This window comes from Rhipicephalus sanguineus, chromosome 1, assembly GCF_013339695.2.
Source record: "Rhipicephalus sanguineus isolate Rsan-2018 chromosome 1, BIME_Rsan_1.4, whole genome shotgun sequence".
In the NCBI taxonomy this organism is placed as follows: domain Eukaryota; kingdom Metazoa; phylum Arthropoda; class Arachnida; order Ixodida; family Ixodidae; genus Rhipicephalus; species Rhipicephalus sanguineus.
This window is the reverse complement of record NC_051176.1, coordinates 206,027,754-206,044,469: the sequence shown is the minus strand read 5'-3', so window position 1 is coordinate 206,044,469 and position 16,716 is coordinate 206,027,754. Positions and strand designations below refer to the sequence as shown.

Here is a 16,716-nt window from a genome sequence, read left to right as displayed (position 1 = left end):
AAATGCACGGCGGTTTTTTTTTCTTTTTTGTATACTATAATTTTATGTGTACAAGTCGTCTAGCTTAAAAAGGCGAAAGGCGTAGATAATCTATTTTTCCTTCGATATAATCTCGAAGAAAAAAATAGAGCGTGAGCGCACATTATTGCACAATCCTAGCGAACGGGAAAGTAATCTTAATGAAGTAAGATGTGATCAGCATTACCAGCTGAAAAGGCAGTATGAAATTGTCAAAATTTAATTAAGTCATCGCGTTGGCTAGTCAACTAGCTGGCATCCATGGACATAGATGTTCGCTCTGGCATGCATCCGCAATGCAGTAACGTCTCCGCGTGTTGCTATTCTTATGTAGCCTTCATGAAGTGGAAAATTCAGCGCTCAGAAATATAAACTGCACGGCTATGCATGGGAGATGCTGCCAAGCGCTCAAATTATTAAGCCTATTCACTTGTTCCTAAATTGAAAATTTTTCCCTTAAATTTATGAGTTTTTCTGCGAAGTTCAATATGGCGAGGTGAAACCAAAAGTAGTCCTTCCTGTGTATATATGTACGCAAGAACTGCTAGCGTTTATGTGCCACAGAAAGTGGGCAAGCTATAGTCACCACTGGCCCACTGAATATGAAAAAGGGAACACACGGGCGTCAAACGCCAATTAGAATTTCTGGACAGACGTGACTAATAATGAAGAAAGGCTTTAACGAGTCGACGGGATTAACCCCGTAATAAACATCGGGGCCGCACGTTTAAGGTTCGCTGGTTAATCATCTGTGCTGAGTGCTTGGGTGGGGATCTTTGCCACACGCATACGTATTCGTATTATATCTGATTATACCGGAAGTATACGTTAGGTGTAACATGAGGAATTGCGCATGCGGTCTCGGGGCACACCACACTGGCCGACTCGTCACGTCCTTGATTAAGGTCTACACATATGCGCATTAAGTATATGAATGGAACACACGATCCAGATACGACGTTGCCTCGGCGTCTTAAGTGGAACAAGTGGCAAAGCCCGCCATTCGGTAACTGGAACCAATTGTTGCTTTAGGTTAAATACGACCTGTTCCACTTAACTAAGCAAAAACTAAAAGAAAAAACAGGTAATGTTCCGGATAAAGCACGTGAATCAACCCAGTTCCACATAAGACCCATGTCTGTTACGGTTAACTCACCTCGAACACTGTGTTAAGTGGAACCTACGTGGAACAAGATTAAGAGTGTAGGACTAGAAAGAACGCACACACAAGCCCTTGTGTGTGTCTGTTCCTTTTAGACCTCCGCCCGGCTTGTGCTGCCCATATAACAAAAAGTATGTTTATGTATGTCTCTGAGTCTGACTGTTGTTTTTGCGCTGCTGGTGTTAGCGATGCAACGAGGACTGAGCCTATTTGTGACGTTTGTTTGTAGGTGAATGGTGATTAGAGGTTGGTGCCACGTATGTAAATACGCTTAAATAGCTCGCACAATTTGTGTCAGTGGCACGCACCGCTTCTGGATGATTAATTGCCACATACGCAGTGGCTCAAATATGGGGTTGCTCAAATAGGAAATAGGTAAGAAAGCACTACTGTATAAAAAGTTTAGCGCTTTAGATTTAGATACGAGCAGACGATATACACGCCGTTTTTATGTTGCGGTTCAGTATTGGGGACGCTGAACAGACAAGTGCTCACCGACTGTACTTTATCGGTAAACATTCCAGCTTAATATTGCTGAGCGCCCCGTAGAAAATACTAAAATTGGTATCACCAAAACATGGGACAAGAAGAGTATGGAACTAAAGCGTGTGTGTGTGTGTGTGTGTGTGTGTGTTAGAGATACGTATAGGGAGACATTGCACGTGCAAGTTTTAAGTTGTGATTTATTGTTTGATTAGGCATACCAGAGTTATGCCTAATCAAGCAACCATTTTACACGCTTCTTAACCCGTAAAATGAGACCGCACGACAGTTCACCGTGGCGAGTACAATAGATTCCAATAATTCTTCGCATTAACAAGAAACAGAAAAGAATCGATGATTCCCGCATTTGTGGATTATAAGCGAACATTTCTTTCATATTGATTGAAATGTCTTCGCTTCGGTTTTATTTATTGATGTTTATGTAGCTCAGCGCTCAATGCACGCTCTGGTTCCAATTCATGCGAAGCCCTACACATGCCACATACTCATTCTGGGAAATTGACCAAGAATGTTCACGCATCTATTATGATTTATCACATACCAAGCTGCGCATACCCGGTGGACTATCCTGTCTATTTGGACCCACTCGTGCCGACTAGAGTGGGCCGATGCCGGATATATAATATATAGTCGTAAACTGAGCTTTGCTCGGCGAGAGACCGACTGAGCGCTTGCACAAAACCTCAAACCCCGATTAAGTTCGTTCTGATAGAAAATTTGCGCTCTTTTTGAAGTATATTTGTTGCGGTGAGGATATTCAGATGTTGTTTGTTGTATTACTATGTAATTCCGCCGAAAACAATGGTCAGCGCTTCTTTGAGATGAGTAAATGCGGGAATGGTTGTCCTGTGCGTAATCCTGCGGGAACTATTCGACTAGACAAAAGCAGCGCCAACAAGGGGAAGGCAAGAAAAGCTGAGCTCTTAAAGAAGGAACATTTGAACGTGTCAGCAAAAGGCCGTACAGATTACAAAAGCACCACGAATGTAAGACATCGGAGAGAAAACAAAGGCCGGGTATACTAAAATAAAAACCTAATCGATAAACTTTGTGTTGCTGCCGCCCACAACAAATAACCAAACTTAATAAGTGTTCCCGTGGACAGCAAAGAAGCCTATAGACGGCATTGATGACGTGTTCCTGCAGGCAGAAATAAATTATAGAACGCCGAAAGGTACTGCGATTGAAAGCGCGTCATATCCAGGCGCCCATGTCGAGGGAGGCAAGCGGACCTTTGCAGTAAGATAAAAGAAATTATTCAACTTCTTTCTCTCTAAACACCTGCTTTCTGAAAAGAAACATCAATACCAATATTGCCCTCTTGTGCCCCGAACGCTTCGAGGGCGCTTAAAGTTCGCGATTTTGCGTGTTCGATGCACATAATTTAAATGATTAATGACCAGGGCTATCGCACATTTGTAAAACCTGGCCACTGTTTCTAATAGCATACCCGTAAGCTCTCACGCGAGAAAAATAGCGAACGAAAAAAATAAAGCATTGCACTAAAGATAAATGCTGATTTTGTTCCGTGCGAAATTAGATGCAGAACTGCATATATTTGACGTGAAGTGGATTGGTGTTATCAGAAACAGGATAAGAGGAAGCACACTACTATGTGATTCTACATACAGTTTCATAGCTGCGCCTTGGCAGCACGGTTTAGGAGATACAAGATATACGAAGCCTCGTTGGGAGTCAGCACCACCTTTCGGCCATTCTGCAGGACTCTGTCGCTATACGGGCAGTGAGAAGGAACGTAGGACTGTCTGAATCGCCAGTCGGAGTGGTCTCTAGTCATCATCATAGGCACCGTACAATCGTAAGTAAGAATCGTGAGTAAGCATACACAGATGTACAAAGCAAACAGAAACAAAATTATAGTTGTCATGCATAAGATAAAGCGGCTGCGATATTAATTCTCTCGCGCTTGTGCCGACCACTGTGCGTTAGAACGGACTGCTAATGCTTCGGAAACGGCGGAGGAGAAGGCCAGAATACCGGGAGGTCATAAATTTCGTCCGGCGATCCCCGTCGCGAATTCCCAACAGCCGATGGCGCTGAGCTAATATGCAAACTCATCTGTTTTCGAATATAAATATCTGCGCTACGCCGCGGATGGCAGTCGCAGGGACGTAATTTGGAATCGCAGAGGCGTTGCAGCAATATATAGAGGTTCGAGTTGCGCGAATAGTTTTCTTCTGGAAGCGTAGTGGCACCTACAGTAAATTCATATGTGGTTTGCAGAATATATTCTACAAAAGGTAAGATTGACATATGATACTGGCATGGAAAAGTTATGCTTCGGTCGGGTTTCCTTTTTTTTTTCGTCGGAAAAATGCTGCTTTAAATGCAGTTGCGTACTAAAATAAGAGTGGTGAAACTTCTTTTTTTTGCTTATATCAACTCGGTCTTATGGCACTATAAGATGCCCCCTAAAAGATGTAAGAGCGAACATGTATTCTGTATGAGGTTACGAAAGCATTGAATAGTACAGCTAGATATGTGTAGGTATATACAGCTAAACGAAAAAAAAAAGCATTTTGCCTCACAGATAGATAGATAGATAGATAGATAGATAGATAGATAGATAGATAGATAGATAGATAGATAGATAGATAGATAGATAGATAGATAGATAGATAGATAGATAGATAGATAGATAGATAGATAGATAGATAGATAGATAGATAGATAGATAGATAGATAGATTGGCGGGCCGCACTGCTTTCATCTTTCTAATGTAGAGATCACGCAGCTTAACATTAACTGTGTTGCCCCAACTACAACTATACGAAGCCGGAAGAAAAAAAATGGCATTACGTATCGCAGTATTTAAATCTAGAAAATAAAGAAAACACAGTTGCTCTATGTGGACGCCGCTGCACTGTGCCACGGTTGAGATCAAGATGCATAAATGACCGTAGTTAGAGATAGCAAATTGAAGGACCACTACTACAGAGATCAAGACTAAGTAAAATTATCTAGACTAAGTTATTTCCTGCCACGAGATCTTAGTCTTTTGGGATATTCTATTAGCAAATTAGGTCGGTTGTCTGGTTTACAGAGGTTAAGGTCCCAAAGCGACTCAGGATATGAGAGACGCCGCACAGTTGGGCGCTCCGAATAATTTCCATCATCTAGTGTTCTTTAACGTGCGCTGACATCGCACAGCACATTTCGCCTCCGTTCGATACCGGCCCCGCGGCCGGTATCGAACCAGCCTCTTTCTGGTCAGCAGCCGAGCACCGTAACCACTGAGTCATCGCGGCGGCTGAGGAAATTAGTTCTGAATCATAATACTAATAATATAATAATAAACCACGATGTGATTATGAGAGACGCCGTAGTGGAGGGCTCCGGAAATTTAGACCACATGGGGTTCTTCAACGTGCGCCTAAATCTAAGTACACGGGTATCAAGCATTTTCGCCTCCATTGAAAATTCGACCGCCGTAGCGGGGATTCGATCCCGCGACCTTCGGATCAGCTATCGAGCACCATAACAACTAGACCACCGTGGCGGGTAGGTCTGAATCATGAATCAATCAGTCGCTATAGAGATTCCTGTATATAATTGCAGTTAAATAATTTTTTTTCTTGAGCTTGTGTTACTAGATTGTGCGTGCCAGCATTGAGTGCTCACAATTTTTTGCGAACGTTACTTTCACAGGTATCAACCCATGTATACCGTTTATTTGTCATGATGAAGTTGACTTTGTTAGATACTACCTGCGCATTAATTTGAAAAGAATGTAAATATGACCGCATCTTCGTATGCATGCGTATGTTCATAGTCGTTATTCATGTTATCCTCACTGTTAAACTTTTTAAGCGTTCATTTATTCCGATTTCCGCACGTTTTCCTCCGGTTAACCTCCCTCCCTTTCCGCATTACATCTCTCTCTCTCTCTAAGAGAATCTCATATTCGCTTCTTATCTTGTTTGCCGACGCTCGTGTTCATCTGAGCTGCATACCGTCCATTGCAGAACTGTTTGTCATCCTTCCCTCCTTTCAACATTGAAGTTTTTATTATTTTTATTTTTAGATCTTATCTTCCTTCGGACATATCCTGTTTAGTGTTTCGTAAAATGTAATGTCCCGTATGTTATTCCACTCCATTTTCAGACTGAACGGTACACCTTAATTAAAATGTGACCAAGAGGGAAGGAAAACGTGCGGAAGTCGCTCTGGATTCGGGAATGGCTACCAGCGTCTCATTCCATCGTGCCGAACTAAAAAAAAAAAGTCCCCCCCCCCCCTTAATGTTCGTTTCCTGTCGGAGGCCTTCTCTGTCATTCGTTGCTGTCGCTTTCGCCTTCGAACTAATATCTCAAGCTATAAACCTAAGGACGGCATCACGTCGGTCGTGGCTTCTGGCTTTACTTTATTTATTTTATTTTATTTTTGTTTCTCGCGTTCTTCCTCCGATATGAACTTCGGAAGCTATGGGTATATATTTCCGGAAAGGACCTCGCGTCGAGAAACATAATATGCAGAAAACGTTATTCATATTACCATTGAATGAAAGCCGGCTGCGGCCAGATTGATGACTCGGTTGCGTCGTTGTGGGTCCCACGTGTAGCGCAAAAAAATTCGTGTTTTCACTATAACGATAGGCGTAGAGGAAAGAAAGAAAAAGAAAGATGTAGAAAAAGAAACATAATTAAGTAAATTTTATAATTAGTAAATTTACTGCATACATCAAAGAAAGCAGTTTAGTAGATTTTGAATCTACAGCCTGTCACTTTAGACACCGGTGCTACGGCTACATGCGCCACCTCGAGCGAGAGGCAGAGCAAGCAATATCGGCAAATTTCGGCCCAGACGTGCAGTCGCGAGGCAGTCGTTGTGGTGCGCGTCCCCGTACGCGAGACGTACGTAAGCTGCCATCACGAGCAATCAAGTTAAGGAAAGCTCAGAACGCCAAGTGACACTCAGCCAATAAGGAGCAAGCACAAACGGTGGCATTCTGCATGTGGAGAAACGTATAAGGCTAATTGTGGGATCGGCCCGGGAGATCGAAAGCACTGGCTTCATTTCTAATCTATTTCACTTTTATATAAAGACCACATATGTCGAAATAAGCATACGTGATCGTAGAAAATATGATCGTGCAATCAGTGTGCAGGAGTGGTTTCGAGACGGGATCATCGCCTCTAGGCTTCATGACAGTAACGCGGTTAGAAAGGTGTCGATGGGGGACAGGTATCGTGAGGTTGTCGCATGACATTGGCTCAACATTCGGTAAGGAAGAAGACAGACAAAGGGCTTTCAGACGTGTCGCCCGACATCGGCGCGAGGAACTAAGTCTCGAAGTTCTGGTGCAAAGTAGCTAGCAAGGCCGCAATATTTCTTAGCCTCATCTAGAGGTTGGGCTCAGAAATTCAGCTGATGTGTGCGCGTGGTTATTCATTGTCGCTACCCGCCACATATTGATCTTGCATATCAAAATATCCTTCCGCGTGCACATGCTTTTTAAATGCGCAAATCATTCTTGGGTTGTTTCTCCGAGTTTCTGGTTTTCCCCTATCTGCTCGAGCTACAGGTAAAAACCAAGATACAGGCAAAACAATGATACGGGCAAAAGGGAAGAAAGAAAAGATTGCTCCGATGTACTACATGGCGTCTCAGATTTTGGTCGTTGTCCGTCTGCTAGCCGGAGATTTGATAGCCCGCAAAAAGCCACCTTCACTGTAGAGTATACGGACGCCGTTTATATACATGTATTCCCATCTGAACTACTTATACAGATACGCTGGTTGCTCACACAACGACGCAATAAAACGAAGAGTATCCTGGTGCGAAAAATATACGTGAGGAAGAGCACAATTTCGTTAATGAAGATTATGTCCCCTTTCACGGGGTTTCTGGTTTAGGGCAACTGCTTTGTATAGGCATCTCCAGTAAAGTGCAGTTCAGTTCTGGTTAACCTCCCTGTTTTCCACCATTTGTATCTCTCGCTCTTCCACTCTCATCAGTATTGTGAAATGTCTAGGATTCGTCCACACAAGTCGGTACTCCTATCCTGCAGACAGTGTCATTGCGAAGTGGGATGATCTACGACAAGAAAAAAAAAAAAAGCCGGCAGATCCCACGCATTGTGGGAATCGATGTAATGCGAAGCAGCCAGCAAAGAGCTGCATACATCGTCTTGTATGTCGTTTAGCAAAGTGCGTGTCATGGTTTTCATGTTAACTCCTATTATTTATGTTCGTCACACAGTCACGTCGCAAGATACCAATTTTGGTGTATATCAAGCTAGCGAAACGGCCGCCAGCGCCCCATGAGCGTGGCACGTAAGTCATGCTGTACATGATATGCGTGTCATGATTTTTGTGTTAACTCGTGTTATTTATGTTCGTCACACAGTCACGTCACGCAATACCAATTTCGGGGTAGATTAAGCTAGCGAAACGGCCGCCAGCGCCCCATGAGCGTGGCACGTAAGTCATGCTGTACATGACATGCGTGTCATGATACTCATGTTAACTCGTGTTATTTATGTTCGTTACACAGTCACGTCGCAAGATACCAATTTTGGTGTATATCAAGCTAGCGAAACGGCCGCCAGCGCACCATGAGCGTGGCATGTAAATCATGCTATACATGACATGCGTGTCATGATTTTCATGTTATGACTTGTCATTTATGGCCGTCATACAGTCATGTTACGCCATACCAACTTTAGTGTACATTCGATTATCCAAGCGACCAGGAGAGCACAAAGTCGTAGGCGGCTAGATAGATAGATAGATAGATAGATAGATAGATAGATAGATAGATAGATAGATAGATAGATAGATAGATAGATAGATAGATAGATAGATAGATACGCTCAAAGTCGCAGAAGTTCGCTAAGAAATGCTTCGCATTTAAAAAAGTGGCAAGAAAGGAACACCTGTGCCACCGAAGTATAACAGGCTTCATCTCAGAGACAGTATAATGTAATACCATCGAAACTGGAACGACCAAAGAACTCCGTGACGCTTGATGTGTTTCGGTTTCGCCACGTACGGCGGGGCGTCACCAACTCGACTCGCATTGGCGGCTCGCCGTATACTGCAACGATGCACGCAACGCTTTGCATTAACTACTGCTCAGTCTGTCATTTATTTTTCTTCTATCTTCGAGCTCATACTCGAGTGTCCACTCAAAACTTCAACGCTGCTGATTTTTGTAGCGTTAGCTACACTCGCCTAGCCGGAGCCGATTTCGGGTGGGTCATCATGAGCCGTGCTGCGCATGCGCGAGGATGAGTGCGGAGCCGGCAGCTCACGCGCTCTCCGCCACCGCCGTGCGCGGCTCGCCGCTGCTGGTGGCGGAGTGCGGGAGGAGTGGCGTCGTAGCCGGGCAGACAGACTGGCGCCGGCGCGCGCGACTCGCCGCTGCTGCTCTGCGCATTCGAGAGGGGTGACGTCGTAGCCATGGCGGCGCGCAGCTATTCGCCTTCGCTGTGCAGTCGCCGTCTGACAATGCGCTAGTGCCGCTTGATAGCGCCTCTGACTGGCGTTTGCAGGTGGGTAACGCCATGGAGAAGGAGAGCGCAAATGCTGCTCAACGGCGCAGAAGAGCCGAGAAGCTTGTCATCGGATCCCGAAGCAGTTGCCTGCAATTAGCGGTTCACCGTACGAAGAATGAACAGAGGAAGGCTAAACGTGCTGCGGAGACACTGGAGGAAAGGGAGGAACGTCTAGCAAAGCGGCGTCGCCAGGATGCTGAGCGACGTGCCCGACCACCTCTGCAGCAGCAACAACAAGACGCCGTCGATGACGTCAAGGCTCGCCGATCGACTGCCTATACTGTGAAACTTAGCGAAACCGCCAGTGCGACTCGGACCTTCGAGACGGACTTCGTAAACAATCCGTTTGGATACGTGTGCGACGTGTGTGAAAGACTATGGCACATGAAAGACTTGACGCCGCTAAATAGTGCCAGGCGTGAAACGTTGAGTTTAGTGGCGGCGCCTGAGTGGGGTGAAACCGTGGCGCGGGTTTGTACAACTTGCAAGAACTTTCTCGTTAAGCAGAACATTCCACTCTCTAGCGTTACCAATGGGTATCGTTACCCGGCCATGCCGTCAGGTCTACCGGTTTTGAACGATGTGGCCGAATGTGTCATTGGAGCAGCAGTAAGCATGACAATCAAGCTAATCCTAGACAATTTGGAAAGCTCAGAATAATCAGCTGAACCTTTGCTAACGCTACGTATATCCTGGCATAGCCGAGCTAAGCCACGGCAATTTTTTTTATCCCCTCTTTGCGGCGTTCACTTGCGTATAGTTTATGCTTTACCATATGCTAACTGTGTGTATGCAGAAACGGAAATTTCGCGGCATGAATGGAAATGAGTGAGCGATTACTCAGATGTTGGGTGCATGAGAGATTAAAAAATACAGGCGCATAAGACATGTTTAACGTAGTAGTAAAATATTCCCAGTATTATGGTACTTCAAGCTGCGTTAAGTGTGATAATGCAGTTGTCGGCTGAAGTTAGTGTAGCTTATTCGTTTGTGAATTACATAATATATCTATACCAGGCAAGGCTAGGCTTATCGGACTAATAGTTATTTCAATCAATGTGAAAGCTGTACAGGCTCTAGAAGCTGTTGAGAGCATAAACACATGGATATTGACGCAGTGATTACTTTCAACACCATGTTAAAAAATGCACATGTGAAGTGGGCTATTGGAGGCGTAGTGGTTGGTTTTCTTTTAGATCGTATCTGAGGTTAACGAACCTCACGGAAGCTCGAGACAGGTGTACTGAGAAACGATCACTTCATCAGCCGTGAGTGTTCGATATGTTATGCAAGGCAGCGTCAAAACCAAAGGTACGGGCTCACACCTTGCTTCCTAAATTAAAATCGACCAATGCGAATTTCACCGAAGACAGCCGAAGACTCTCATGGTGACACGTATTGCCCGAGTCTGCAACATCTGCTAGGGCCCAGGATACCCTTGAGATCGCGTGCTTAATTTCGGTAACGTCAATGTCATCCTCTAAGGCGGTTGTGCTTATTATAATACCGCTAATGTACACCCTTGCATTAAAAAAAAATTTCGCGCGAGCGTTGACCCCTGGACGTGGTAGAGCACAATATAGGTGAGAAGTAACGAGATTTCCTACCTGACACGCAAGGCCAGAGAGCACGCTCGTGTGCGAGCGCCGTATGCTACTTTGTTTGCTTTTATATGAATACACTTGGCCATCAAATGGCCCGTTGCGCCATAAAACACACACAAAAAAAATGATATCGGCCTTATCTGTGCGATCATGTGTTCAGACAGCCGATGCGACGCTGATCGTCTTATCGCTCATCTCTTTGCTTGTCGATGACATTAGAAACTGCCGTATCCTGGGGTCGACACTCGCGCGATATTATTACAAAATTGCAAGAATGTACAGTCGTGCATATGACTTGCAACACTTGAGAGCGTGGCTTTACGAGCCCAAAGATCGGCCACGGCTTCCACTAGCCCTTATTTCTCCAACTAAACGCTGTTCTATCACTTGGGAATGATCCCATATAAGAAAATATCACTTAATTGTGGAAATAAGGGTAAGTTGAAGCCATGTGCAATCTTTGAACTCGTGAAGCCACACGCTCCCGTGTTGCAAGTCATATTGAGCGCGACTGTACGTCTTCCAGTAAGCTTCAGTGTGCCTGCAATCAACGTTATGTCTCTTACAACGCAGTATGGTTACCGAAAGACACAGTAATCTCTTACAATTGAGATAAGTTAACGTTTACATGCACCTACTTCGTTATCAGTTGCTACGTCATACGTGTTCCTCGTTTCCGTTTGAGTGAAAGTTATCTCATGCATTGGTATGCCTATTACGTCCTTTTAGAGGAAGTAAAGTAAAACAAAACTGGATTCAGCCATTCACCCGCGAGCATTTGAAAAAAAAAAGTCACACATCTCATGCGCTGTGAGAATCTGTGCACATCTCATGAAGAAGGAAGGTGATACGACGCATTACAACATAGGCGCTGAAGATTCCAATGGCGGGTGCGTCTTTCAGTCACAATGGTAAACTTCGCAGAGCAAAAGCTCGATCCTGTACAAGAAAAATAAATAAATAAATAAATAAATAAATAAATAAATAAATATATATATATATATATATATATATATATATATATATATATATATATATATATATATATATATAGAGAGAGAGGGAAAGAAATTCTGTGCTGGGGGACCCAGGTTTGGTCGCACCATCTGGAAGGCAATTCAGTTTCTTTAAAAGCTCTCAGCTATACGAGAACACAGCGGCAGAACCAAAAAGATATCAGCAGGAAAGTCGGAGCGATACAACAAAATGCTTTGCTTTAAAGAAATCGGGGGTTGACAGAGAGTTTGTATGCGTTATACATATTTCACTGAAATAACGAGGCGATCGAAGTATAAGAAAAGTGTATGCAAGAAGCCCAGCGACTCTACTGTATACGAAATTGGCTCGTAAATTGGCTTCCTTCTGTTCTTCTTCATCTGTATTTCTGTGCACATTCAACTTCTTCCGGACAAATGGATTTAGCTAACGTCACTGTCTTTACTGTCAGCCATGTCAGTGTACACAACTCTTACACAGGGACCGCAATACACAGCGCCAGCGCGCATAAAGTAAGCGTAGGTAATTTATCTAAAAAGAACGTATATATTTAAATGCGTTGTATTTAAACGCCTTGCAGAAAATCGCCGACCCAGAAAACGCAGCGCAGTTAGATTATTTTGTGGCACTCTCTCAACAGCCCTAGTTAGGAATTCTTCGACAGCCGTGGTGACAGGTCCATCCTAAGTTTCAAACCTGCGCTGTTGTGTTCACGTTATTCCTTCTTATATACGTGTAGGGCGTGACATTCTCTCTGTTGCAATATTTGGTCTTGATAGAGCAACACGGCAATAGCGGCTATAGAATGTGATTACAAATGTACGCAGGATGTCCCACGAAAGCTTGGGCTAGGTTCAGAATACGCCAAAGCACCCTAGGAGGACGCGACCAAGTATACGTTGCTGCTGTAGTAAAGAAGTCATTGATTTGTTTTTTTTGTCAGCTTTATTGCATAATTAGTCAATATTAATTAATCCACTTCGCAAGTTTAGATGTTAGGGGAAAACTTCTTTTTATAAAGTTGTATAGAGTGTCCTGGGAAATATCCTATGTAGTCGCTATCAACTTCCTGCTTGTTACGTAATCATTTATTGTGTGTCGTGAAGAACTCCCGTGAATGTCAGAAAAAAAATGCATGACATGCCGGCTTGCGATTGCAGTGCGCTCAAAACGTGGGACGTATGAAGAGCACCCCATTTAGCCTGGTGCACGTGCCGCAGTTTGACAGGGCAGCGACGCAGGAGTTGGTGGCGCGATTTTTGCAAGTGATGCGATATTCATTCGCGGCGGAGGCAGTCCTGTCACTTCCCGGCCACTCATGAAGGGCATCACTTGAAGCTTCAGAACTTAGAAACTTCTGAAACAGCATATAGCTTTCTTATTGGAAGTTGTGCCTTAACGCTATACATGTAAAACTGGTAAACTGATCTTGAGTATTTCGTCAATTAGGACGTATACAAGAACGTTGTGACTTGTTACAATAGTCAAGATTTAGTCAAATTGTGTTTCCCCATATAACGGGTATATCCAGCGTGTCCGACGTGCTTTTCCGAGTAAACTTGTTATGTGCGAGTGATAGCTGGTAAAATGTAAATACCGCCTCGATTCCATTCGATGATTTTCATCATTCTCTGTACACGTTCTGGGGATTACATGGCCGAGTCACTGAAATCAATGGAACTGGAATACAATAACTCTGTCATCTATACCCATCGCTGGGTGTGTGTGTTCCGTGCGTCTAGTGTAATCATAGCGAGTGTTCTTTAAAGCAGACTCGACAGTGACCATTTTGAACATCCCAAACGAAAGGTAACTAGAATATGAAAAAAAAAAATCGTATTTTTAGTGCCTTTTCCATCCAAATTCATAAGTTTCTTATCACCCGTTCTGATAGGTGAGAAAAAATGCGATTGTCTGCAATATACAACTTCTCACGTATGTGATCAAGGGATGCCGACGCACGAGCAAAATGCTGCTGGAGAAACTGGCGCTTGTTGATTTTTACTGTTGCATTCCGTCCTCGACAACATAGTGTGAGAAGCGCATTGTCTCGGCCTCTTTTGCTCATTGGAAACTACGTGCTCTCCCTTCATTCCACTGTATGTGACAACTGCTGCTCCCTGTACACTTGTGATGAACCGGAGAAACGCACACCGATTGCGGACCTTGCCGCAAAAAAAAAAGAAAGTTTTGTGGATTACTGCAAATTATTTTCAGAAAGGATGTTGTCTGAGAGTTGCTCCTTGTTGTGTCGTGTTTTTTGTTTGTTTGTTTGAGACGTGGCTTCCCACCTTTTTACGCCATACGAGTTTTGCTCATAGCAAAAATGACTTCGATAAAAATGTTTTATCATGACAAGCTCGCGGCGTTCTGCAGTATTGAAGATGCACGCTTGCTATAGCGAAGAACTCGGGAATTAGATGTACAGTGCTTATGTAACAGTGTGGGCGCTTTTTTATTTCAGGCTTACATTCAGCGCGCATATACGACTTTTGAATGCCTCTGAAGCGAAAAAAAAGCGTACGGTTTGACATGTCTATTTGTACTCTTAAAAAAATAAAGAAACCGGCTAGAGCGCATGACCGAAAAGCATTGATGCTGATAGGAGGAGTAGAGGTAACGGAAAAAGACAAAAGGAGGTATAACTGGTTAGCAATCACATTTATTCGCAATGCGTTGACAGCTCGTCATATTGGGGGGGGGGGGGGGGGGGCAGATGATTATAGTGAAAATGACGGCACGACACCGCCGGTACCATGACCGTCACTTTGTTAAAGAGACCCTGAAACGGTTTTGACGATTTTATGCAATAACATTGAGCAATAACATTGAACTGCATAGACTGGACCCGTGTCGTCGACTTCGGCCTCCGTCCGGACTCTCTCGGCTCGAGGCAACGGTGCTTTGTCGACTGTGGCTTGGTGTTGCTTTCACCAAATCTTTTGCCTTCCGAATCGGCATGGCAGAGAGTGCTACTTGCAGCCAGTGTGACAGCGAAGAAACGATAGACCACGTTCTTTGTCGCTGCCCTCGCTACAGCTCGCACAGACTTTCGCTAGCTGCTGTGTTGGCTATAAAGCAAACCGTTTCAGGGTTCCTTTAAGCTGATTAAAAAGGCCTATATAGGAATGGCATTATTTCGGCAAATGCTGCAAGCATCCCTACGTCTACCTATTTCCCACCGATGATCCAAGCTCAAAAGTACCACTCATGGTGTAGATGAGCTCTACGGAAAAATTCGAACTGTTTGTTATACGTACGCATAAACCTTTAACGAAGATTAATAACTTGGATAAACTACGTGTGCGTGCAACTAATTCGGAATTTTATGCGAGCTCAGCAAGACTTAGATAGAATTTACATCCCACGCGGCGGCTGCTGCCTTAATTGTGAATCCTAGCACAGCGTCTAAGTAAGTTCAGCACCCCCCCCCCTTCTTTATTTTCTGCCGAGAGAACGTTTAATATGACTGCTAACTCTTTTATACAGGTATTTTGTTATTAAAAACAGCCACTTCCTCAGCCGTTCTCATCCTTGTTCGGAAAAGCGAGCGGAAGGTTGATGACGAAGTCTATAAAATTTGGCGCCGGAACAAAAGAAGAGAGCTATACCTAATCCCCCGAGGATATTCGAAGCTCCCCTGAAATTCACGCAGATCAATGAGTGCAAATAGAGTTTATCCTACAGGGCGTAAATAAAGAATGAACGTCACTGCGAACCATAGCGTTCTTCCCCACGCTTCAGAAAGAAAAGCAAAATGGAGAGGACAGGCTGGCCGAAGACTCTGAAGCGAAGGAACAACGTCGCTCTAAGTTAATATTCGCCGTTCTTTCTTTCTTTCTTTCTTTCTTTCTTTCTTTCTTTCTTTCTTTCTTTCTTTCTTTCTTTCTTTCTTTCTTTCTTTCTTTCTTGCTTTCTTTCTTTCTTTCTTTTCATTTTGCCTCACTTTTTCTCGACTTCACCGTGGCCAGGAGATGATGGGGTGTCGGTCGCGGACAGGCCAGCCTGCGTACGCGCTGTTCTCTCACTCCTTTCCTGTCCAATACGCACGGCTGCATTTACTTTATTTTGTGTTTTTTCTGTGTGTGCGACGGCCGCATTCCGCTGAGCCATCCCCCGAGAGTTTTCCCTGCGGTGTTGGCAACCGCTGGTGCAGCTTCAATCTCCATTTGCGCGGCTTGCGTGCGCAGCAACATGTATGTGTTAAGTGGCGTCAGCCAGGCGAACCCGCCTCACGCCGGCGTTATGCGGAGAAGCAGCGTCCGGCACGCCGAGTGTGTCTGCCAAGAAGATGACTTTCTCGTTCTCCTGAGGGGACAGCGCTTCGCATCCCCGATGTTGGGATGCAATGAGTTTGCCGGCCGCGGGTTCGCGCGCCATGCTGGTGGGCGCATCACGGTTGGGCGGCCGCTCCACGCTGCCGCGCGCCGAGTGAGCGAACAACGGAGCCACCCGATGACCTTTCTCTCGGAGGCCACCCGCCACCTCGGTGCGAGCAAACAAAACGCCTTCTCCAAGTGCAGCGAATTAGAACGCCGGTCCTGCTCTCAGACTCGGTTCTCCCACTGCGCGGGTCACCTTTCTATACCTGCTACTCAGCAGGGAGGATGGAATCTTGGACAAGGTGGCCACCGACGTTTCTTTGCTTTTTCTCGCTGTGCTGAGCTTTCACAGATGGTACGCTAGGCACGGTGGTTCTTAGCAATGCGATAGACAGGGAGAAAAAAGGCACGTGTGTGGTCAGAACAGACACTGTTAGTTGGTATGGGTGTACTATGGCTTATTTTGAGTCGTGATAAAGAGTCTGCCTCATGAAAACCTGAGACACACCGCCTGGCGAGACAATAACGTCTGCAAAAATCGTTGGGAGTGGTTTAGAAATGTTTCACTTCCTGTGGCTTATATCAACATAT

At 44.7% G+C, this 16,716-nt stretch overlaps 1 protein-coding gene across 1 annotated transcript in view; it reads left to right on the top strand.

Moving 5' to 3' along the window:
- The window catches only part of LOC119406149 (synaptotagmin-15), a 323,761-nt gene that overhangs the window by 50,445 nt on the left and 256,600 nt on the right, over positions 1-16,716 (top strand). The gene's annotated exons all lie outside the window — the stretch shown is intronic.